Consider the following 24,084-nt stretch of genomic DNA (forward strand, 5'->3'; position numbering starts at 1 on the left):
AACTCAGTTTGTGTTTCCCTTGTCTCTAAATCAAAAGCCTATACCACCTTTTCTCAAAGGTATTTCTGTAGCACTTTCTGTCTGAGTTTGTACACCCCTATAGAATTCTTACTATTATTTAAACTTCCATGAAATGCACTTCAACTGGTAGGCATATGCGCCGTGAAATTAAAAGTGTGTTACAGGAGAAACAAAACTTAAGTTGGGCACAAGGATGAACAACGATGTGCAATGCTACAGATGGCAGCGGGAGCCTGAAACAATGTGCAGTTCCTTTCTATTCTGTTTTGCCCCATTGTGTTCTGAATAGACCAAATCACTGCCCAGCTTCGGGGCCCCACCACTGAAAGGCCCCATTGTAAGCGATATGCTTTCCAGAGCAGAGTGAAGGTTGCTGTAGTAACCTTCACCATGAATTTCCTGACCAGGGTGATGAAAATCTCAACTGAATTGTGACAGGACTACAGTTACAGACAAGACGGCACATGAACATGGGGCCTCCCCATTAAGGGGGTCTTTTTTTTTTAATCTGAACATAACCCACTACCTGCTGCCTAAATCACCCACATAGCCAAAGAAGGGACTGAATTTCTAGAAGCCAGAGCTTGAGGAGTGAACCTGTACAGTATCTTCCCCTAGACTGGGGGGTGGTGGGAAAATGGGAGTTTGCAGACCAAGGGGAATTTGGGGTCCCACAGTTCATGACCTGTGTCAGCCAGCATGTTTGCTGAGTTGAGAATGCACTTTTCTAGAGCTGAGCAGGGGCTGCACGGGTACCCATGGTCCAAACACCACAAGCAAAGAATAAACCCGCACTTCGTTGGGAGAAAACAGTTCAGGATTCGGCATATAAAGAGTGCCCCTTTTATATGAAGAAAAGGCAGTCACCCCAATTTCCCAGATGGAACACTAAACCAGAATGAAAATCCCTGTCCAGTGAGCTCTACTGAGGGCTCACTATGTACCAAGCAACATTCTAAGGTCTTTACATGTATTAAATCATTTAATCGTGTCAGCAAACGCATAAGGCCAGCATTATTATTAACCCCCATTTTAAGGACGAGGAAGCCCTGGCAGAAAGAAGTTACATCCTTTGCCCCAGATCAACACCAGTGAACAAATATTCTGCTTCCAGAATCTATACTCGTAATCCCTTCTTTATTGAGCTTTTTCCACATAGGCACTGGGCATTTGGATCAGGAGTTGTGGAGCTTAGGAGCAAGAAATGGGCCAGGAGTCCACCATTGGCTACTACAAGTTCTCATCATGGGCATGAGCAGGATTGTGCAAAACAGGGAGCCAACAGAAGATGAGAAAACTGAGGATGGGAAGCATTTCATCTGTTTGTTCATTCATTCATTCATTCCAATAGTTACGTGCCTACCAGGAGTCAAGCGCTATTCTAAGCACTGGGGTAACACCTGCAGACCATACAGACAAGACTTTGGCTTTCTTCAAGCTTACTTTCTCATTGGTGAGGCAGAAAACCAACAGATGGAACAGAGAGACAGGAAAAAGAGAGGTGGCCGCAGGAAAGTCAGAAGGGCAAGCTGAGCACTTGGGACAAGAAACAGACAGCCAAGATGGACTGCCCATCAGAGGGTGCAGCCCAGGCCACACAGAAAAACTGTCCTTCTTCCAAAGGGCACGGGCCCAAACTACTTTAGTCAGATCCTCACCCAGTAAGAGAACTAACACCACCTCTTATTTGTATATTGCTTCCAGTGTCTCGCTACTTTGCCATTCATCATCCCATGTGAGCCCTAAAGCAACTCAGCGAGGCAGGCAGTGAGCAGGAATAATTATCTCCATTTTACAGCTTGGACAGGCTGCCAGAACTTCCCTGATACTTTAGAGGACCCCAAAGGAATGATGGAGATGCGGGGAGGACCGAAAAGCTAATTTGTGGTTGGGCTCACAGCTTTGGGGAATGTCCCTCTGTTTATCCGTCTACCATGATAATGGCTATGTCATTTATTGCTGGGTTATTATTAAGCCAGGCTGTGAGTCGCTCTGTGTGCTGGATCTCGCCTACTTAGAAAGAAAGAGGGGGCAGGAGGAGGGAACCAGAAGCAGAGGCAGAGCCAGGCTGCTTTTAACCGAGAGACGGTGGGGGTGGGGACAAACAGCTCTTTAAAAACACAGTTTCTAAGCATACTTAAAGGTAGAAATTCCAGCCTAAGAGCCTCTTTGCTTGGTAACGCACCACCCTTAAGAAAGGGCAAAATTATCAAGACGTGGAAGAGCAGGAGACGGCAGGCTGTGGATGAAGGCCTACTCCACGCGGACTTCTAAGTAAGACGAGGAATTACAGTAATTCAGCCCACAGCAATTTCCCATTTTAACTGATGTTTCCTGTTTTCTATGTTAGGCATCATAAGAATATTCAGAACCAGACCCGGAGTTCACAGGCCGTCCCTTCACTGGGGTACATTCTTTTCTGTTCACTCATCGCATTATGTGCGACTTTACAACCCAAAACAGATCTGTTTTCCTACTGACCTCAATTTGCGGCCACCATTACTGGTGCTGAGAGAATTCTTGGCTCTCTGGGGCTGAGATGCGGAGAAGAACGATCTCGCCTAGCAGTTCCCTGGGCCTGTTGCCCTTGAAACAGAGTCTGGACCTGTTGGTTGGTGTCTCTGCAGGAATCATCCACATCCGGCCATTTGACTTAGGAGCAAGGATGAGGGGGCAGGAGGGGGCCATAAGTCTCTCTCCAGCCCTTTCAGCTGATTGCTGACCCATCCCAGGGAAGATGAAACAACTGGGTATTTTGTTCACTTTGTTTTTGATGGTAGGATAATGAAAGGATGGTTTTTAAAAACCTTTTATTTTGAAATAATCTCAACATTTCAGAAAAGTTAAAAAAAATTCTCATGCTCTACCAATTTGTAACATTTTTGTCACGTTTGCTTCCCCTCTGTCCCTCTCTCTGTCTCTGTGTGTGTATATAGTTTTCTTTTAATCTAAACCATTTAAAAATAGGTTGTATACATCATGCCCTTTTATTCCTTAATACTTCAGTATGTATTTCCTAAAAAGGGAATTTTCTTATATAACCAGAGTAAACAACTTCAGGAAATGTCACATTAATACTTTTTATCCAAGTCAATAGTCCAATTTCATCAATTATCCCAATAATGTCCTTTGACAAGATTTTTTTTTTCCTGGTGCAAGATCACGTATTGCATTTAGTTTTTGTATTTGTTTAGTTTCCTTTAATTTCTAACAGCTTTTTAGCTTTCCTTTGTCTTTTATGATGTTGACATTTTAAAGAATTCGGGCCAGTTATTTTATAGAATCTCTCTCAGTTTGGGTTTGAGTGATGTTTCCTCATAATAGATTCGGCTTTTGCATGTTGGGCTAGAATTCGAGTCAAGTGATTTTGTGTCCTTCTCGGGGTATCACGTCTGGAGGTACATCATGTTTGTGGGCGGTATTCATTTTTTATCATTTCATTAAGTACTGTCCCATTTCTCCACTACATAATTTCTATTTTTCATTCCTATTGTAACTGCTAAGCAATTTGTGGGGAGATAAAAATTTGAGACTATGTACCTATTCTGCACCTCATCAAACTCTGACAACCAGCTTTGACAGAATTAAAATTTCAAGCCCAGTTATTTGGCGCTCAGGGAGAATGCATTATTCTCAGAAGCTGCGTGTTTCAGACAGACCAGGGCTATGGAGCATCTCTGTGGGCTTCTCAGAGATGCGGTAGCTGGTTTCCTCACACCTGCTGGGTTCCAGATAGGCTGAGGGGGTAGGGGGCTGCCTTCCTCATCTGTGACACCAAGTTCCACCTCCACAGGGTGTGAAATAATGCATTCCTAGAAGTTGAACTGAAAACCAGAAGTATGAGTCAGGGTGATTCTTAATGGTCCAGACAGCCCCGTAGAAAGATGCATACAAGGAAATCAGGTCTGTCCATATGCAAAGCTGTTATGTGTGGGACGTCTGTCTCAGGTTCCCTCCATCGATGTGCCTATAAGCCTCATTCCCCACGCCAATCCCGTCCCTCCTCTCTTCTTTAGCTGCAGTGCTGCTGAATGAGTATCTATTTAAAAGGTGGACATGGAGTCGGTCCTTTTGGACCAGAGAGCTTAAAGCCAGGTGGGGACAAGTGGGTCAAGGGCAAAGAACAACATGGTGAAAAGGATGAAATCCAACCGAGCTGCTCAAAGAGGCTGCCCACAATTGTTCTTGAGCCACAAAGAGGGAAGACCTTCTTTATGCCCTACCTTCCATTCCAGCCATTCTCGTTCCCATGAGGGAGTCTGCCACCACCTGAGATCGCCAACATTTTCTTTTGGCTAAAAATGATTATGTAGAAATATTACCTCAGAGGACTTTATTATACAAGAGCTACCAGTAGATGGCCACTTCCACAACCGGAGTGGATGGGACAGAACCTTAGAAAGAAGCCCGAACTATCTCTACAGCAAATTAGCACAGAAAGGAAGACCAGGGAACTTATTCGGCAACCAAAGATTCTCTTGCCCTGTCAATATTACACAAGCCTGGAGCCCCTTCCTGAAATATATGTGTAGGCTAGTGATTTTTAATAACAACTGCTGAAACACCATTAGAAAAATTAAAGTTTTACACTTTTTAGGTAAAAAGTTTACATTTAAGAATTTTCTGGGACTTCCCTGGTGGCGCAGTGAATAAGACTCCACGCTCCCAACGCAGGGGGCCCAGGTTCGATCCCTGGTCAGGACACTAGATCCCACACGCATGCTGCAACTAAGAGTTCGCATGCCACAACTAAGGAGCCCTGGAGCCACAAACTAAGGAGCCTTGGAGCTGCAACTAAGACCCAGTGCAACCAAATACATAAATATTTAAAAAAAAAAAAAGAATTTTCTTCTCTTAACTAGAGTAATGGGCTATAAAGTATACTCCAAAATTCCTAAAGATTCATAAACATAAATGAGAATTGGCATCGCTAATAGTAATTTCAGGCATGGCAGTCTTTTAATAACAACTGCTCTTGTAGTCTTTTTCCTGAACCTCATCCTATGTTTTTCACTTATTCAGTCATTCACTGATTCAATCATTTTAGCCCCATCAGAAACACGTGTGCTGGGGCAAAGTGAGAGTAGCATTGACTACATATATATATACTACCAAATGTAAAATAGTTAGCTAGTGGGAAGCAGCTGCATAGCACAGGGAGATCAGCTCGGTGCTCTAAGACGACCTAGAGGGGTGGGATAGGGAGGGTGGGAGGGAGGCTCAAGAGGGAGGGGTTATGGGGACATATGTATATGTATAGCTGATTCACTTTGTCATACAGCAGAAACTAACACGGTATTGTGAAGCAATTATACTCCAATAAAGATCTATTAAAAAAAACAAACAAAAAACACCTCTGCTAGGTACTGTGCCAGGCCCTGGGGATATATTGATTTTATTTTTTTAAGATAGAAAGTTTTACCAATTAATTACCTAAGTATGCAGTGGTAGTTCCAGTGTGAAGAATGAATTTTGTTGCCATAACATTCAATTCTTTCATTACGTAAAAATACTGAACGCGCTGGTGACTACTAAAAAAAAAGAATGCAAATGCACTTCACACCTAGTTGTGATATAATACCCCTGCCTGCCAGGTAAGCTGAGAAGACAGAAATCATTGATCTTCGCAGACAACTGAATTCTAACCTGATGACCCCATTTCAAGAACTGTGTAGTTAATTTCACTTTAGAAACACCAGCCCAAACTCTGTCAGACAACAATCAGCTATAATCATCATTTATTCCATTTAAATGAAGTTGACTACATTTTCTCTAAAAATTGTTCTCTTCCACCTCAAACACTGCTTTTAAAAAAATCTCAATGCCCAGCTGTAAGACTCAGCAATTTGGTGTGAGGTATACGATACCATCTCCCACCTGGCATAAGGTTTTAAATATCCTAACTGGTATCTCTAAATCTTTAATGTAAGAGCTTTGTCACATATACTTTGTTGCCACTGAGAAGGTGAAAAGGCATTTGAGCAACTGTTTCCTACAGACCAATTAGCTACATTATAATTTATCATCAGGTAAAGCACTAAGTGTTAAATGCCTGGGCTTTGGGTCCCCTTGAATCTCTCCTAGATAATCTAGGGCAGCTCTTCCCAACCAGTAGGTCTGACAAGACCAGTCCTTGGAGAAAGGCTGAGGGTGGACGGGGCTTTCCTGTTCTCAGGGCTCTGGCCGCCCTGACCACACCGAATGCCATCCCCTTTCCTAACTCTTTACTGGCAAAAGACACCACCAAAAGTTTAAACCATTTAACAGTCCCCACCACCACTCTCACTCACCCATCCTTCCCACCCACCCCTCTCTCTGACTTAATCACAGGAGGAAGTGAATCTACCTCTGATGCTGTCACAGTTTTTAAAATCTGGAAGTGGGTCACATGATGTAAAAGGAAGTTGACGCTGGTTGAAGACAATAAGCTAGTTGGCAGATCTAGAAACCCGTGATGGCTTACTAGCTAGAAGCCTTCCAGGGTTCTAATTTAAAAAGAAATTCCAAAAATGCTCACCTTGGGTTGGAGGTATGGTTATGAAGAATGTGGGTAGGCTGTTTTGCAGGGCTCATAGACTAACTCTAAGGGAACATTCAAATGATAAAATCATAATCATAACAAGAGTAATAGAAATAAACTCTTTGAGAGGGCTTATTTTATACTTTTTTTTTCTCTTTACATTTTAGCAGTGACGGCATATAAATCCTCAGAATTTGTTTAAAATGTCTCCTTGGGACTTCCCTGGCGGTCCAGTGATTAAGACTCTGCACTTCCAATGCAGGGGACGCAGGTTTGATCCCCGGTGGGGGAACTAAGATTCCACATGCCATGGGCAGTGCGGCCAAATATATATATATATATATATATACACACACACACACATATATATATATATACACATATATACACATATATATGTGTGTGTGTATATGCATATATATATCTCCTCAATTAAGGAGCTACATTAGTTAATGTACACAACAGCCCAGGAAGCATTCTCTTTAGAGGAAAATGTGGACTCCAAATTACTATGTATATGGACATTTGAGCACTTAAAAATAAGTTCCCCATTTATATTATGACAACTTGGCAGTCACTAGAGTTTACCTTCTCTTTCCTCTGAAATGTCCTCGTTCCTAGGAAATCTTATCCCCCTCGGCTGCAATCTTGAAGGCTACCCTTCATTTGTGATGCACTCATGCCCCTCAGAGATTTAACAGGAGGCTGGAAATTGGGTGAAAGCACTTGGGACCCTCAGCGGTGTCTTCAGGGCTAATGCTGGAGGCTATCATTTATAATTGAGAAGATTCTCTTGGATGCCGGAAGGAATAAAGTGAGTAACGACCACTCTCAGCACTGGAGCCAACTTTATTAGCACTAAGTCCATATTCTGCCGTGACTTGGCAGAGAGCAAAAGCCCAGGACTGGGAGCTGAAAGAACGGACTCACATTTCCTCTTCTGCCACTTACTGGCTGGGTGGCCTGGGGGATTTACTTAAACTCCCTTGTTCCCACCCTCTCAGGGTTGTTAGTAAGGGATCAGTGAGATAAGAGACAGGAAGTCCTTTGTAAACTGGTGCCATATAAATAAGTTACTGTGATAACATCAAGAGAGAATCAAGGGCTTCCCTGGTGGCGCAGTGGTTAAAAATCCGCCTGCCAATGCAGGGGACACAGGTTCGAGCCCTGGTCTGGGAAGATCCCACATGCCGCGGAGCAACTAAGCCCATGCGCCACAACTACTGAGCCCACGTGTCACAACTGCTGAAGCCCACGCACCTAGAGTCCGTGCTCCGAAACAAGAGAAGCCACCGCAGTGAGAAGCCCACGCACCGCAACAAAGAGTAGCCCCCGCTCACCCCAACTGGAGAAAGCCCGCGCGCAGCAACAAAGACCCAACACAGCCAAAAATAAATAAATAAAATAAATAAATTAAAAAAAAAAGAGAGAGAATCAGGGATACCATTTAATTGATTAACTTCTCCGAATTTACACCCTCACACTAATTATGAATACTTTGCAAAATGTACCTTCCCCCCATCCTCAAACCTGTTTCTAAAAAAGTGCAAAGAACACCTTAACAAAGGGTAATGCTTCCACTGGAGGGAATGTAGATGGGATCTGGCTCAAACCTCAGGCAGGTCCTGGGCAGGATGAGCATGGATGTGGGGAAAGGTGAAGCAGGAAAAGGTTAGAAACAGTACACCTTGAAGCGAACAGAAACCATCAGCCAATGAGGAGATCAGTTAGCTAGTGAAGTAAGATTTAGGAGGTATCCAGATAACTAAGGCGCTTATCCTAAATGTCTGGAGACAGCAGTCAACCCAAAATATAACTTCTATATGATTAACAGAGACATTAGTCTGTCACCGTGATATGGCAGCATGCTATGAAAGCACGCTGACAAGGCAAGAGCAGCAGGGTAGTGTGTAGGGGTAGAAAAGGCCAGTGCTTACAAGTCAGACCACTTTAGCTGGGCGACCACAGAAGCCACTTAAGGCCACTTGGGCTCACTTTCCTCATCCATGAAAAGAGTGTCACAACCAAACTCATAGGACCATTAAGAGAAATGTGCTAAACCTGGGACCCATCTCGATGGCTGGGTTTGACATGCTGTCTTGACATTAATTAGATGTAAATACAACTGATTCTCTGACTTGACTGTGAGTGCCATGTGGACAGGGAAATCTGTCCCCTTTTCTCTGAATCTCCAGAGTCCACCTAGCACAGTGCTTGGCACCCCTCGGGGCTTGGGCTTGACTCATCTTATTAAATTTATAAAAGAACAGTGAGATGTAAAGTGCATTATAAACTGAATATACAAGGTCTATACATATGTAAAGATAAGGTATTGAAGGCAAATAAGACTTTTGTCAATTCAAATATAAAAATGGTGTTGGGGGCTTCCCTGGTGGCGCAGTGGTTGGGAGTCTGCCTGCCAATGCGGGGGACACGGGTTCGAGCCCTGGTCTGGGAAGATCCCACATGCCGCGGAGCAACTGGGCCCGTGAGCCACAACTACTGAGCCTGCGCATCTGGAGCCTGTGCTCCGCAACAAGAGAGGCCGCGATAGTGAGAGGCCCGCACACCGCGATGAAGAGCGGCCCCCGCTCGCCGCAACTAGAGAAAGCCCTCGCGTAGAAACGAAGACCCAACACAGCCAAAAATAAATAAATAAATAAATAAATTTATAAAAATGGTATTGGAAGGTAAGGACCGGTCAAGGTTATCTCCACTTCTGCCCAAGAGAAAATGACATTGTGGCCAGGGCACCTATGACTTTAGTCTGCTAGCCTAGAGCACCTCTAGGGTGGAGAAAGGAAATGCTCTCAGCAGTTGTCTGGTGAGACTAGCCCTTAACATCACCCCAAGCTACCTACCATATTAACTGGTTCACACATAAAAGAAAATGTGGGCTTCCCTGGTGGCACAGTGGTTGAGAATCTGCCTGCCAATGCAGGGGACACGGGTTCGAGCCCTGGTCTGGGAAGATCCCACATGCCACGGAGCAACTGGGCCCGTGAGCCACAACTACTGAGCCTGAGCGTCTGGAGCCTGCGCTCCGCAACAAGAGAGGCCGCGATAGTGAGAGGCCCGCGCACCGCGATGAAGAGTGGCCCCCACTCGCCGCAACTGGAGAAAGCCCTCACACAGAAACGAAGACCCAACACAGCCAAAAATAAAAATAATAAATAAATAATAAATTAAAAAAAAAAAATTAAAAAAAAAAAGAAAATGTGACACCCTGGTTAGTTTTTCTAGAAACCAGCTTAACAGGTAAGCTCCATGCTGCAAAGAAAGCCTTCAATTTCAGATTCCAATCAAGTCTAAATCTGACTGGTAGAATCAGCTGCCAACTTGATGAAATCCATTGTCTGAAACACAAAAGCGAGAGGCTACGGTGCCTTCTAGATTTCCCCTTGGAGTAAGCAGTGTAACCCACAGCTGGGTTATGTCTCCAAGTACTGGCACCGAGGCACAAACATCTCCTTTAATTTGGCCCCCTACAGACCTTGCAAGAGTGGTGGCACAATGTATCATACACGCAACTGGCACAAAGTCAGCACTCTAATACAGCCTGTTATACTCAAGCAGCCCTGTAGGCTCTCTCCCAATAAAATGCGACCACCAGGAATATAATGGTTCCTTTCCTGAATATATGGCACTTCACAGCTAGGAGTTGTCACATACATTATCCTATTGGGGTGATGGCTGAAGTCCAGTCAGTCCTCCATATCCGCGGATTGCACATCTACAGATTCAACCAGCTGCAGACCAAAAATATTGGGGAAAAAAAATTCCAGAAAGTCCCAAAAAGCAAACTTGAATTTGCCACATGCTGGCATCTATTTACATAGCATTTACACTGTACTAGGTATTATAAGTAATCTAAAGATGATTTAAAGTACATGGGAGGATGTGCTAGGTTATATGCAAATAATACTATGCTATTTTAAATAAAGGAACTTGAGCATCAGAGGATATTGGTATCTGCAGAGGTCCTGGAACCAGTCCCCCAAGAACACCAAGAGACAACTGCAGTTGTAAGGCAAGCATCTCTATTTCCATTTTCTAAATGAGGAAAGTAATGGTCAGGTACTTGGCCAAGGTCACATATAAAGCAAAAGGCAGAGTGGATTCTTACTCCACTGCTTCGGGTAGCCTCTTTTCATCTCTTCACAAAACTGGGGTGATAGTGACCCTGAGAAATAGTGAGCTGAAATATGTCTTAGTTCTAGAGTTTTCCTTTAGACTTCTGAAGCCCAGTGAAAATTTTACAAGGGCTGTTAAGAGAAAGGGCTGGGACTTCCCTGGTGGCGCGGTGGTTAAGAATCCGCCTGCTAATGCAGGGGACACAGGTTTGAGCCCTGGTCCGGGAAGATCCCACATGCCGCGGAGCAACTAAGGCCGTGCGCCACAACTACTGAGCCTGCGAGCCACAACTACTGAGCCCACAGGCCACAACTACTGAAGCCTGCGCGCTTAGAGCCCGTTCTCTGCAACAAGAGAAGCCACTGCAACGAGAAGCCCATGCACTGCAATGAAGAGTAGCCCCCGCTCACTGCAACTAGAGAAAGCCTGTGCACAGCAGTGAAGACCCAACGCAGCCAAAAATAAATAATAATTTTCTTTTTTAAAAAGGGGCTATCTTCTAACTACTTAGGTATGACACAAAATAAATCATAATGTGACTTTTGCCTTTCTCATTTTCTCTACTCAAATGACAATTGTTATCTTCTTTTCAGAAAAGCTTTCCTCTCAAGAGGGCCCTGTTGAAACGGCCCTGGTTTGGGTAGAAATGGCCAGGGATCCAGCTCCCAGCTCCTAAGTACAGATAAGTGGCGACTATGAACGCAAAATTACTTACTCATGTAAATTAAGTTATAAACTGAGCTATTCATTGACCTTGGCTCAAATCGAATTTTAGAAAAATAGAATTCATCATTAAATGCCTTCCTTAGATTTGTAATGTGCTCTGTAATTTTAGAAAGCACCTTCACAGCCTTGTGAAGTTGGTATTACTATCCTCAGTTTATAGATCAGGAAACTGAAGCTTTCAGAGGTTAAGAAACTGGCCCCAGGTTGCAGTCAAGTCTCCTTTAAATGAACACAGATTTTCTAAATGTACAGGACAGTATCACCCCTTCCACAGAATCTATTCCAGGCATCGGCTTTGGTTGGGTGGTTTTTAGGGATGTCTAAGGAAACAAGGGTTTGCTCTAGATTGGGCGCTGTCAGAAAGCGTGGCAATTCTATGACTGAGTATCTCAATAAATGTTATCTACAGGGAGTGCTGACTGGAGGACAGACAGGATCATAAAATGGTAAAGAAGCAGTGGCTACTCCTACTAGCGGGGGAGAAGATGTCTGGTGGGTATCGTGGGTTGTACGGGAACTCTGTTTTAGCCTGTGCTTAGACGAAATTCCGCTTTGGACTTGCTTGGCCTCACTTGACCATGGTTTCAGAGGGACCTTGTCTGGGGCCAGGGGCGTGAGCGCCAGGCCGGCTCCAACAGCACCGAGGTCTAGTTGTGTCAGGCCAGAGGAGGTCAGCACTTGCTTCTTCATTCTCAAACAGCTGCCTCTGAGCAGCCTTCACATCGAACAGAAAGTTAAAAAGGTCATTCAATAATAATTTAATTCAAACGAAACCTTTCCTTAGTGAAACCAAAAATATCATCAGCACTAAACTGCCCCAGGAACTCCCTGACAGATTGGATAAGCCTTGAGTCACAATCTTCTTGCACTGACTTGTCTCTCTTCCTCCCTTATAAGCCATCAGCTCCTGGGCAGACAGGAGGCTGAAAGGTGGGAGCACCTGCGCATTGCTCCCCAACGCCTGTGCTTCCCTTCCTTGAGTGACACAATCTCCGGCTTTTAGTTGGGCACATAGCTACTCACAATAAAGAATTCATTCCCAGATTCTTGTGCATCTAGGTGTGGCCAGGTGACGGAAGTGGAAGGGGTGTGTGCAAGTCCTAGGACGCGTCATAAAGAAGCGAGGGGGCGTGACCCCCTTACCCCCCTTGCTCCAAATTGGCAGGTGGTGGCCATAGCCCAGAAGGACCAGTGCCACACCCTGGAGGTGGCAGAGCAGAAATGGAAGGGAGCCTGCACCCCAGACAACTGCAGGGCTCCACATCAACCCTGCACTATCTACAGCCAGAATGTTAAATGGGAGAGAAATAAACACTCACACCCGTAACAAACAATAAAGCCCACTCGTAACTGCATCTGCATAGTCTCGGGTGGGACTTTTTCCCCCCCATTTAAATGTAATAAAATTAAACTTAATTCCAGAAGTTCTTCTAGAGCGCCAGGCTACAGAATCTGTTTATAATAATGGTGTATATTGGTATGCTTTTTTTGTTGTTGCTATGCTTACTAATTGTTTTATGAGTGTATTTATGGCTTACCTAATTACACAGCATATTTCTAATTTTTGCCTTTTTGTCTCTCTCCCAGTAAACCAGAGCCCTTTGATAGGGGCATAAAAGATACTGCACAGGTATCTGTTTTAATGAACCTTTAAAGACTCTGTAATGTAATCTTATTTTAACTTCTACTACTTCATCTATTCACTTCTCATCCTCCTGGGAGATATTCACGTTTATGGATGGACGAAAATATATACACCTCAGTGAAACTGCAAACTGCTATGCGACTGCTCCCCGGGTCGGCAAAACCTCAAATATTAAATTTGTGAGTGGCAAGATTTTAAATATATAAAAATGCCTTTGTTTGTAAAAGGCCTCAAAGGACTGTTTTCACTGTTGATTCATCGTATCCCTCACATTTGTAAAACCATTTGCAATTTAGAAAGTGCTTTCATACTCATCATCTCATAGTTAGTCAGGCTGGATATTAGTAATTTACGTGCAACAAACAAGGAGCTACAAGTTCTGAGAGGGTGAGTTACTTGCTCAAGAAGCCATCCATCCAAAAATCCCCGTGGATGGCCCTTTGAGTTACGAGCAACGTGGCAGCAAGCTTTCTGGTACCTGTATCTATGCACCTTGAGCTAACGTCTCTGTGGGAGGGATTCTGACACGGAACCTCTGCTCAGGGATTTGAGGATGGGATGTGAGCAAGTAGAAGGGCACTGGGAAAGCACTGCTGTCAGGGAAACACAGGAGAGCACAGAGACAGAAGGTTGAAGGGGCAGGCCTGACTAGATTCAACGTTCCCAGTTTTATGTAGCTGGAAATGCAGGCCACTGCTTTCTAACTTCAGAGTGAAACTAAGTCCAAGCGGACATCGCCCAGGGGCGCTGCCGTGATGACCTGGGTGGTGGCCACGCTCCAGCACCTTGGGTAGCACTTGAGCCTGGTTAGCCAACCGGATCCGCCAGCAACTGCATTAATACCTTGGGTGCCAGAAGGATGAGGCTCTGCAGAGTTGTTTTCAATTGGAAGAACAAGCAGATAACTGACCAGAGTGGGCAAGGGACAGAGATAGCAGCAGACTCTCTCTCTCAAATTAGATCTACGTTCATCCCGATTATAATTCTGACATTTCCTTCTCGCCTTCACTCTCAGGGTTTGCTTCGATTACTCCCAAACCCCTAATCTAGCCCTTTGGATGAGTATGCAATTTATCGTTGATTCCAGTGAGTTTAAAACAAACCCTCTACAGGAATTTGTTTATAATTTCTCTATTTTTAAATTTATTTATGTTTTATTTCCAGTGGGATAGAATGGCAAAGAGCTCTGGCCTCAAGGGTCAGAAAGCCTGGAAGAAGAAAGAGAAAGAAGATGGAAAAGGAGGGGAAAGGGAATGAATATGTCCTGTGCACCAGCTCTGAGCCAGGCACTGTACCTACATTGTCTGATGTTCATCCTCACAACGATCCTACAAGAACGGGGTTGTTGGTTCACTGCTGATGAGAAAACGGAGCTTTGAGAAGCTGAGTGTCTTGTGCAAACACTAACCCCCACTCCCAGAAAAAAAACCAAAAGGACTGAAATTCAGTTCTGCTGCCCTGTCATGGGATTTTCCCTTGTTCCAAGGTTGTGAAAACCAAGTGAGATAATAGATGCAAAAGCCAGCTACTAAAGGGTGAAGAGAACATTATGAGGATGATGCCAGGACCTGGCAGCTTATGTTCACAAAGAACATGCGAGTCTCCCTCGAGGTCAGCCAGTGGCCCAGTCTCAGCCTGGGGGGTGGCCTGGAACGGACCTGAATGAAGGGCCTGGAGGGCTGTGTCAGAAGTCCACTTAGGGCTTCCCTGGTGGCGCAGTGGTTAAGAATCTGCCTGCCAACGCAGGAGACACGGGTTCGAGCCCTGGTCCGGGAGGATCCCACATGCCGCGGAGCAACTAAGCCCGTGCGCCACAACTACCGAGCCTGCGCTCTAGAGCCTGTGAGCCACAACTACTGAGCCCGCGCGCCTAGAGCCCGTGCTCAGTAACAAGAGAAGCCACTGCAATGTCCAAGCACCACAACAAAGAGTAGCCCCCACTCAGTGCAACTAGAGAAAGCCCGCGCGCAGCAACAAAGACTCAATGCAGCCAAAAATAAAAATAAATAAATTAAAAAAAAAAAAAAAAAAGGAAGTCCACTTAGGTGAGTGGATGCCATGCCCTGAGACAACTACACCATTTAGAGGAAACTTCTCAGAAGGCTGTGGGCCAAAATTTTTTTTCCCCATTTTTCCTTTAAAAATATATTTAATCCCCATGGATGTCCAAGGTTGCTCTTCACTTTCTTCCATATCATTTCCAGTTTATTACTCTCCTTTCCAGCACAATAAAGCATCTTTTGAGTTAATTGATGAGAGACAAAGAAAGAAAAACTTGTCTCTAAGGCCTTGTTTATCTTCCCCCCCAAAATAACACATACATGTATAATACACAGATAGATATTACATCCCTGTACACATACACTCACTCTCACATCTTCCAACAGGCTGATAACAAGCCTTGAGTGTCTCCTCCCCCGACATCCAATCCTACTGGTTCTACCTCAGACCCGTTCCTCCACTCTGCCCGCTCCTGTCTATTCTCACAGCCACAACTTACTCGAGGTCTCGCTATTTCTCACCTGCAAGAGCACCCGAACTGCTCTTTTCGGTCAGTTCCCCACCTGCTGCTGCTTGGTCCTGTGTACCCACCCTGCATGATTACTTAAGTGAGCTACTGGTATTACTGGAGATGGCGGCAGTTTCCTAACCCTCCCCGAGAGCACATTACACAGGTGAGTTAACTAGTGGGCCCGTTACAGCAGCAAGCCCACTGCTTCCTTGAGCCCTAAAGCAATAAGGTGTAGCAAATAAGTGTCTGCTGTGGGTTGAACTGTGTCCCCCTCCAAAAACAGGGTATGTTAAAGTCCTAACCCCCAGTACTTGTAATGTGACCTGACTTGGAAAAAGGGTTTTTGTAGATGTAATCACGTTTAAAGGAGGTCACTAGGTGGGACTTAATCCAGTATGACTGATGTCCTTATAAGAAGAGGAGAAGAGACAGAGACACAGCGAGAAGGCCATGTGACGACAAAGGCAGAGATTGGAGTGAGGGAACAGATCCTCCCCTAGAGCCTTCAGGGAGAGCATGATCTGACCAAATTTGGATTCTAGCCTCCGAAAGTGGGAGAGGAAGCTTCTGTTGTCTTAGGCCACCCAGTTTTTGATAAGCTGTTACAGCAGCCCTAGGAAACTAAAACGGTATATAAAGAAAGGTGGGAAGAGTTGACCATCAAGAAAGAAGCCTTCAAATCAAAACAACTCTACTTCACATGTTTGCCTCTGCTAGTTTCTTACCTTCTCCGTAAGAAGCCAGGGGCCTCCTCATTATGGTTCCAAAGAACAAACCTGATTACCTCATTCCCTTTTTTGTTAAAAAAACCCCTCCATTTTCTATAGGACAAACTCCAAGCCCCTAACAGCCATGTAAAGCCTTCAGAATCTGGTCCCAACCCATTTCTCCAGCACATCACCATCGTTCCCTTCTCTCGACGTTTCTCCTTGCACGCTGACCTCCAGCCATCACACTGCCCTGGAGCCCAGGGACTGACTCTCACGCACAGTTGACAACAGGCACGGCGATGACAACCATCTTGGGTGTCCACCAGCCGGAACCAGCCCATAACGTCCTTTCTCTCAAGACCGAAGTCCAGGCAGTACTGAATCAGGCAGAAGGATCTGTGGCTTTGAGGACAGAAGTCACAGGGGTTACCATATCAGAAGCAAAACTTGGTGGGTTTATCAGGCAGTATCAGTTGGTCGTATATGCAGCATTCTATTTCCTCTCTGAATTCACGTTGAGCGTTCACCAATCAGTAAGTTACTGAGTCATCTACAATGTGCTTAGCCCTGTGCAAGGTGCAGGGACACACAGAAGAGTATATGAGGCATAGTCGCGTTCACTCATCAAATGTGTTCGGTCTCGATGGGGAAAGGACTAACGTGCAACATGCTCATGATGTAGGCAGCAGAGTCAATTCTATGGCTTATTCCAAAAACTGGAAGAGTTCAGAGAAGGCAAGTGCCAAGTGTGAAGCGCAGTAGTCAGGAAAGAGTAGGTGGAGGAATGGGAACTTAGGCTGGGCCTGGCAGATGCAGAGGATTTGGTTGGCCAATCGGAGGAGGGGGGCTTTCCAGGGACAACACAAATAAGGCCCGGAAGCAGAAGAAGCAAGTCATCACTACTGCTAGGGACACCTAGTGCTCAAAGCACCATTCTTTTTTATTTTTTTCAAAGATACATTTTACCTTTGGAATTATTAATTGATCTGTAGGATGCTACTGTGATGCTTTTATTTTTTTTTTATTTATGTATTTTTTTGGCCATACTGCAAGGCTTGCGGGATCTTAGTTCCCTAACCAGGGATCAAACCCAGGCCCTCGTCAGTGAAAGGGCCAAATCCTAACCACTGGACCACCAAGGAATTCCCCAAAGCACCATTTTTCCCCCCATTAGTTGTCAAATAACCCTTTATTATTTTTCTTTGCAGTTCTTAACTAGCCGGGCATTCCACTGCACCACTGTTGATGTCATCTATGATGTCGTGAGGGTGGCGGCCATGGACACTGCAGCCCACAGACTGGGTGGTCCCCAGGATCTCTTTAATGGTTCCAGAGAGTTCTCTAGCTAAAGATCGATGCCGCATCTGTCAGGCAATATTGATAATCTCATCAAAAGTGATGTTTCCACTGTGTTTAATGTTTTTCTGCTTCTTTTCGTCTCTTGGCGGTTCCTTGAGGGCTTTGATGATCAGGGCAGAGGCAGAAGATACCACCTCAATCTGGGCCTGTCTGTTCTGAACGGTCAGTTTCACCGTAATCCTCATACCCTTCCAATCACCAGTTGCCTTAGCGATGTCATCACCAACGTTTTTTGGAGACAGACCCAGGGGGCCGATCTTGGGGGCCAGGGCAGACGTGGCACCAACTTCCCCACCAGTGCACCTCAGCTACACGACTTGGATCTCATTGGGGTCGAACTTAGGTGGCACGGTAGAGGCAGCTGGTGTCAGATGAACCCGGATTCGGGACGACCAAAGAAAGTCAAAGCACCATTCTTGATTAGTTTAGTTCACAGAAGGAGCCTCCAGACAGCAACGTCAGCAACACCTGGAAACTTATTAGAAATCAAAGTCCTGGCGCCACCCCAGACCTACTGAATGAGATGCTCTGGGGGTGAGAGTGGGACCAGCAATTGGTGTTTTTATGAACTCTCCAAGTGATGCTGACGCAGGCTAAAGTTTTTGAGAACCACTGCTCTAAGGAAAAGACATGTTACAAATAAGCCTGTAATATCTATTCCTACAGAAGAAACTTCCAAATCATCTCTAACTGGAATTCATTTCGTTCTTGATATAAGCTACATGATGGTCCAGCAACATGTACCCAGCACCGAGGCAGAGACAGTGTGTGCACACGTGAGTGTGTGTGTGCACACGTGAGTGTGTGTGTGCACACAGACCAAATCAATTGTCTGTCGGGAAGTTACTGTTAATATAACATCTGAGAAAGATCTAAAAAAATTAATTATTTAGGGAAGCAACACAGGACTGATGTGACAGTCCTATGGGACAGGAAATTTTATATACTGAAGATAAAGAAAGTGATGTGACCGTGGTTACTTAGGACCCAGAAATAATAATAGGAATATACTAGACACAACTGCTTCCCTTGTCATCCCACCATCCTTCTGTGATCATCTGGTGATCAGTCCTCTTATTTCCATACACTGGAGATGAGATCTGCACACTCTTTTGTGTTTTAACCTTCTGTACTTGAGGGCTGCTGTCAATTCCCTATTTTCACCACTCCTGCCAAATGGAGGTTGGGTTTGTTTTGATTTGTGTTGGGTCTACAGTTCCTCGTTAAGTAAACTAGGACTCTGTGTCTGGGCAATGCATTCAAGAAGAGAAAAATAGAAGGAATCAAAGTGAATTGTAGGGAGGGAAGGAGGGGAAGTTCCCTGGAAGTCTAAAAGTAGGAAGCAAGGATGGTATTTTTGGCTTGGAACTTTCTGTACCACATGAAATTATGAGAATGACTTAATTGTTCCTGTGCATGTGAAACCGGAGAGACCATAATGGCTGGGTTACACCCAGACGGACTGGAGCAGGACTTAGACAGGGTGGCCTCCTGCCAACAAAACCTGCTCTGCAGACATGAGTGACTGAATCGTTCATGTTTTCAGGGTTGGGCTGTCTGCTGACCGCTGGCTTTGCTCTTCTCCCTCAATCTTCCTCGAGTAGACAGGGTGCTGTGTTACAGAGGGCTGCTATTTCAGGGGTAACCGGAGGGGCAGTGGGCTCCAGAAAGCCTGGGTTCTATCTAGTGGCCTTGTGCACTGAAGCAACTACATTTACTTCTCTCTGTTTCCTCATCTGCTGAATTAGAAGGGCAAACTATGTGCCTTGGCTATTTCATAGAACGCTAGAGAGAATAAAATGAGGGAATAGGTACAAAGAACATCCTTTGGAAAATTAAGATTGTTATGCTATTGAGAGTTACTCCTGGACTCTCTCTTGTTTTCACATAGCATCTTTTGCAACCCTCTTCTTACGATGGACACCTATTGGGTTGCCTGTCCTGCTCCCTTTCTGCAGGAGGTGGCAGTCATGATGGTCAATGCCACCTTGCCACCTGACCACAGGAAGAGACCCCTGAGCCAAGTGAGACCAATCAGATCCTCATGCCCAGAAACTGATAACAGAGACGCTTAGAGATGGACCTGCCATTGGCTCAGGCTCATGACACAAACCCAGTAGTTCTCATGAGGCCATTTTACTCCCCAGCGGGCACTGGGCAACCTCTGGATTCGTTTTTGGTTGTCACACTGAGGAGGGGCTACTATTGGCATGTAGTGGATGGAGCCCGGGGATGCTGCTAAACATTCCCCAACACTCAGGAGAGCCCCTCACAACAAAGAATTATCTGGTCCAAAATGTCAGCAGTATCAAGGACGAGAAACCCTGCACCAGAGGGGTGACTGCAAGGCAAATGCCTACAGGGTCCAGGCAGATAATATAATGAAGGGTTGATGCAGGCAGTGGGGAAGCTGAGCTGACTGGAGGGTCTGGAGAAGAGGGCAGCCCCTATGCCGCTCCAGCCAAATGTCACCCCAGGAAATGAGGACTCAAGGTTGCCGGATCCGATTTACCTAGTGAAGCTGGAAATTCAGATCTTCACATGAAATCTGATTTTTAAACTCTGGCGCAATTTTTTTTTTTTTAATGTATGGGCCAAATAAACACATCTTCAGGTCCCATGGAGGCTAGGGGGTCAGCAGTTTGTAACCTCTGACCTGAAGGAAGATCCAAAGTCTCCCTCACAACTCCGTGAAGCTATATAGCTCCTCCCTTTACTTCCTTGGATGTTGTAAGGAAGCCCAGGATGTTACATGTGTCCCCCCAAAGCTTTAACTAGTACACACCCCTGCACCTCTCTCTCCCTCCCTCACTTCTGCTACATTTTTGACCTGATGTGCCATTTCCACCCAGAGAAGAATTTGCATCTCTCAGGGTTGAAAGGAACCTTAGAAAAAAATCTAGTCCTGACCTGCCAAGAAAAACATTTGGCTAATTACTTAACCTCTCCATGCCTCAGTTTCCTCATCTGTCAAATGCAGATGATAATGAAACTTCATTGGCTGTTAGGAAGATTGAGTGACTTCATATATCACCTCAACCTCCTTGAATCCTTTGCCTTTGGAAATAATGCTCCAATGCTACTGCTGCTGTTAATAAAAATAATAAAACGAGCACACCTTAAGTCAAGATTACATTTGTCTGAGGCTTAGCATAAAAACTCACACAGGGTGGAACTTGAGCATGAAATCAGACTTCCCCAGGACAAATAAGCCATGTCTCATCAGTTACTGAGACATTTTTGGAACACTGTGTGGGCCCTAAAGAATATTTTGTATGTTGATGCATGGAGGACCAACAAGTCCTAGGGTGATTTGGCTTATGGTGATTCTGAGAAGGGGCAAGAACAGCATGAGGGAAAGTGAGCAAAGAGAGGGCAGCAACCTAACTAACCTGCACTTGCAAAAAAAAGGAAAAACAAAAGTATACAAGAAATTCTTGGGCTACAGTGCAACAACCTCTCACTATCTTAAGAATTTAGTGAATGCAGGTTTACGGCAAATCTAACCCGTCACAGGGCTGCGGCATTTTTTGTAGCAGTCAAGTCACCGTGGCCTGAATTCTTTCCAAGGCTACTTGACCCTCATAAAAATCCCTGACAGTGGAGTGGGTACCATTTTTTCCCTCTGCCTTTGAAAAGCTTCCTTGACAGCACCCATTACAAAGAGAACAGGGTCTGCTCTCCAGACTGGAGGCCAAAATGTTAATTAACTTATACCTGAGTCTGCCCACCCCCCCAAAAAAAAATGTGGGTAGTACTCTCTCTTTCCAGCAGTATTAGAGAGAAAGAAAGAAATGGAATGGAAGTGAATAAACTCCAGAAAGAATTCTGATATTAAGACCAAATGATTACATATGCTTTTTCACATTTGTCCTTCCTACTTTATTTCTGATCACTTTCTACCAAATAAACTGGTCTTTCAATGACAAAGTTCATTTCATCACGTGCAGATTGGATACTGGTTCTATTGCCTTCCACTGCACGTTTCACAAAGGATTTATGTGAGTTTTTCTGGGTTCATTATTTCTATGTAAGCACTGTGCTATGTAAGGAAGGTATCATACAAAGCAAATAATGCACATTAAAAATTGAAACTACACTAGGAAAATAAATCTGGATTCAGTTCAAGTGCTTGTGAAAGTTGATATTATTAAGAGATCACTCATATATGCTAATAACTAGCTTCCCATGACTTTGTCAATAGCAAAGCCCCCCAGATAACCTCAGTAGCCCGAGAGTATTCTACAGCATTGAGCTGCGTTCTTGCTAGGAGCGGTTTCCTCCATAGGCAGAGAAGACAGTGCATCTGATATCTGCAATTTGGAAACGTCAAAAGGGGCGTTATACTTTGCAATCTTGCTCACCGTCCGTCTATTCAATAAATATTTATTGAGTACCTATTATGTGCCAGACACTTTGCTATGAGTTGGGAGATGGAGATGAACAAGACAGGTACTTTTCTCAACCTCTTGGGACTTACAGTCCAATGAGGCATAAAGACAGACTAACAAGCAATTCTAAGAGTTTGATAAGAGTCATGTATGGTAAGACATATTCTTCTCATCCTCCTCCCTAAAGAAACCTGGAAGGAGGGGGATGAGAGAATTTAATCTGATATGAATCATGTAAACAGACCAGATGCTTGGGGCGAACCCTAAACTCGCCATCTCCAGGGTAAACCAACAGAGGAAATAATCTGTGAAGAGAGCAGCAACACAGACCTTCAAGAGAAGGGGAGACAGACGTGAGGGACAGCTTTGGGAAAACAAATTGTCTGGCTTGTGAGGAGCCTAGAAGTACAAAAGAAGAGTCATGAGAGAAGTGCCAGGAAAGAAAGCGGGTGGGACATCAGGGAGGGTCTGGGACAACTGGCGTCAGGGACCTTTCCAAGTCCTGTACGTGAGTAACTAATTCAATCTTTATGATAACCCTGTGAGGTAGGTAACATTAGCATCACTCCCATTCTACAAATGAAGAAGCTCGGAGGCAGAGGTCGCAAAATTTGCCCAAGGTTGTTAGTAAGTCCTGGAGCCAGGATTCCAGCACACCCAGCCTGGCCAGAGAACCTCTGTTCCATGTTCCATGTGTGCTGAAGACTTTAGACATGCCTTAGTAGGAAATGGGAAGTCACAGAGGGTTCTTAAGCAAGGTACTATGTAATTAAAGCATTGATTCAGGAATTCATGTAGTCACTGAACATGGAATGAACTGGAGGAGTGGGGGAGGGTAACTGGCATTTAATGAATGCCTCAGGTGTACCCAGACCTCCTCAGACTTATAATATTATCGAATTACCCAACAATTACCCTGGAAGAGACAGATTCCCATTTCACTGATACTAGACCTAAGTCTCAAAATGCCCATTCACTCCTATAGTGGTGGAATCAGATTCTGAACTCAAGTGAGGCTACCATGAAAGTCCCTGCTGTTACAACCACACTGTCCTACAAAGCTGAGGCAAGGAAACCAGGTGGTAGATTTTTATAATTGTCAAAATGAGTGGTCGTGAGAATTAGAGGAAGGGGTGGGTAGAAGACTTGATAACTAATCAGACACTGAAATCAAGGGAAAGACTGAAGAAAAAAAAAAAAGGAAATGACATCAGTATTTCAGGATTCTGAGACTGGAACACTTGCGGTGCCATTCACAGAAATGAATGAATTAAAAGTATTAAGATGTTTTTGCTTTACTCCAGTTTGGGAGGTAGGGGATAGAAGAAGGAGCTGACCAGAATAGTGACTAAGAATACTAACACTTATTGAGCACTTACTATTTACCAGGCACTGTACAATGGGAGTTACACACACCAACTAATTTCTCACAAAACTCTGAGATAAAGTGTTGTGAGAAGTAAATCAGTTTATTATCCCTATTTTAAAGACGAGAAAAATTGGCAAGTTACCCAAGATCACGCAGTAAACTGTAGGTGTCCTTAATGCCAGCTTTATAGCTTAAGAAACTGTCACAGTGAAGCTGTATTTTTAAAAATCTTTTTAAAAAAATATTTATTTATTTACTCTGGCTGCGCTGGGTCTTAGTTGCGGCACACGGGATCTTCGTTGGGGCATGTGGGCTCTCAGTTGCAGCATGTGGGCTCTCAGTTGCGGCATGCATGCGGGATCTAGTTCCCCGATCAGGGATCGAACCCAGGCCCCCTGCATTGGGAGTGTGGTGTGTTACTCACTGGACCACCAGGGAAGTCCCAGTGAAGCTGTATCGATACCTACAGATGGTTTTGACAATTGTGACCTTACGAGCTATTTTTCAGTTCTGAAAAGTGAAATTAAAAGAAAAAAGAAACCCACAGTACTTTTAGACATAAAAGCCCAAGCTTTTTGTGGTTAAACAATCCAGACCATTTGAGAGAACAGTCAAATGTTTTTCAAGTTCAAAGTGCTTACCTAGCATCGTTTATAAGGAAGCCAAGAGAGCCGGTGATGGGATGAAACTGTCCTGC

At 44.6% G+C, this 24,084-nt stretch overlaps 1 protein-coding gene, 1 long non-coding RNA gene and 1 pseudogene across 3 annotated transcripts in view; all 3 read right to left on the bottom strand.

The window, feature by feature from the left end:
- The window catches only part of MYO1E (myosin IE), a 201,966-nt gene that overhangs the window by 133,632 nt on the left and 44,250 nt on the right, over positions 1 to 24,084 (bottom strand). The window lies entirely within an intron of this gene.
- LOC309654765 lies at positions 4,856 to 14,950 on the bottom strand. Its single transcript, XR_014260440.1, has 2 exons — positions 9,765 to 14,950; positions 4,856 to 9,438 (listed from the first exon to the last, which is right to left on the bottom strand). It is a non-coding gene; the product is annotated as an uncharacterized lncRNA (long non-coding RNA).
- Positions 14,953 to 18,046, bottom strand: LOC309655626 (large ribosomal subunit protein uL11 pseudogene; annotated as a pseudogene). Its single transcript has one exon. The product of its transcript is annotated as a large ribosomal subunit protein uL11 pseudogene (transcript).

This window comes from Balaenoptera physalus (assembly GCF_965194825.1).
Source record: "Balaenoptera physalus genome assembly, chromosome: 2".
Lineage (NCBI taxonomy): Eukaryota > Metazoa > Chordata > Mammalia > Artiodactyla > Balaenopteridae > Balaenoptera > Balaenoptera physalus.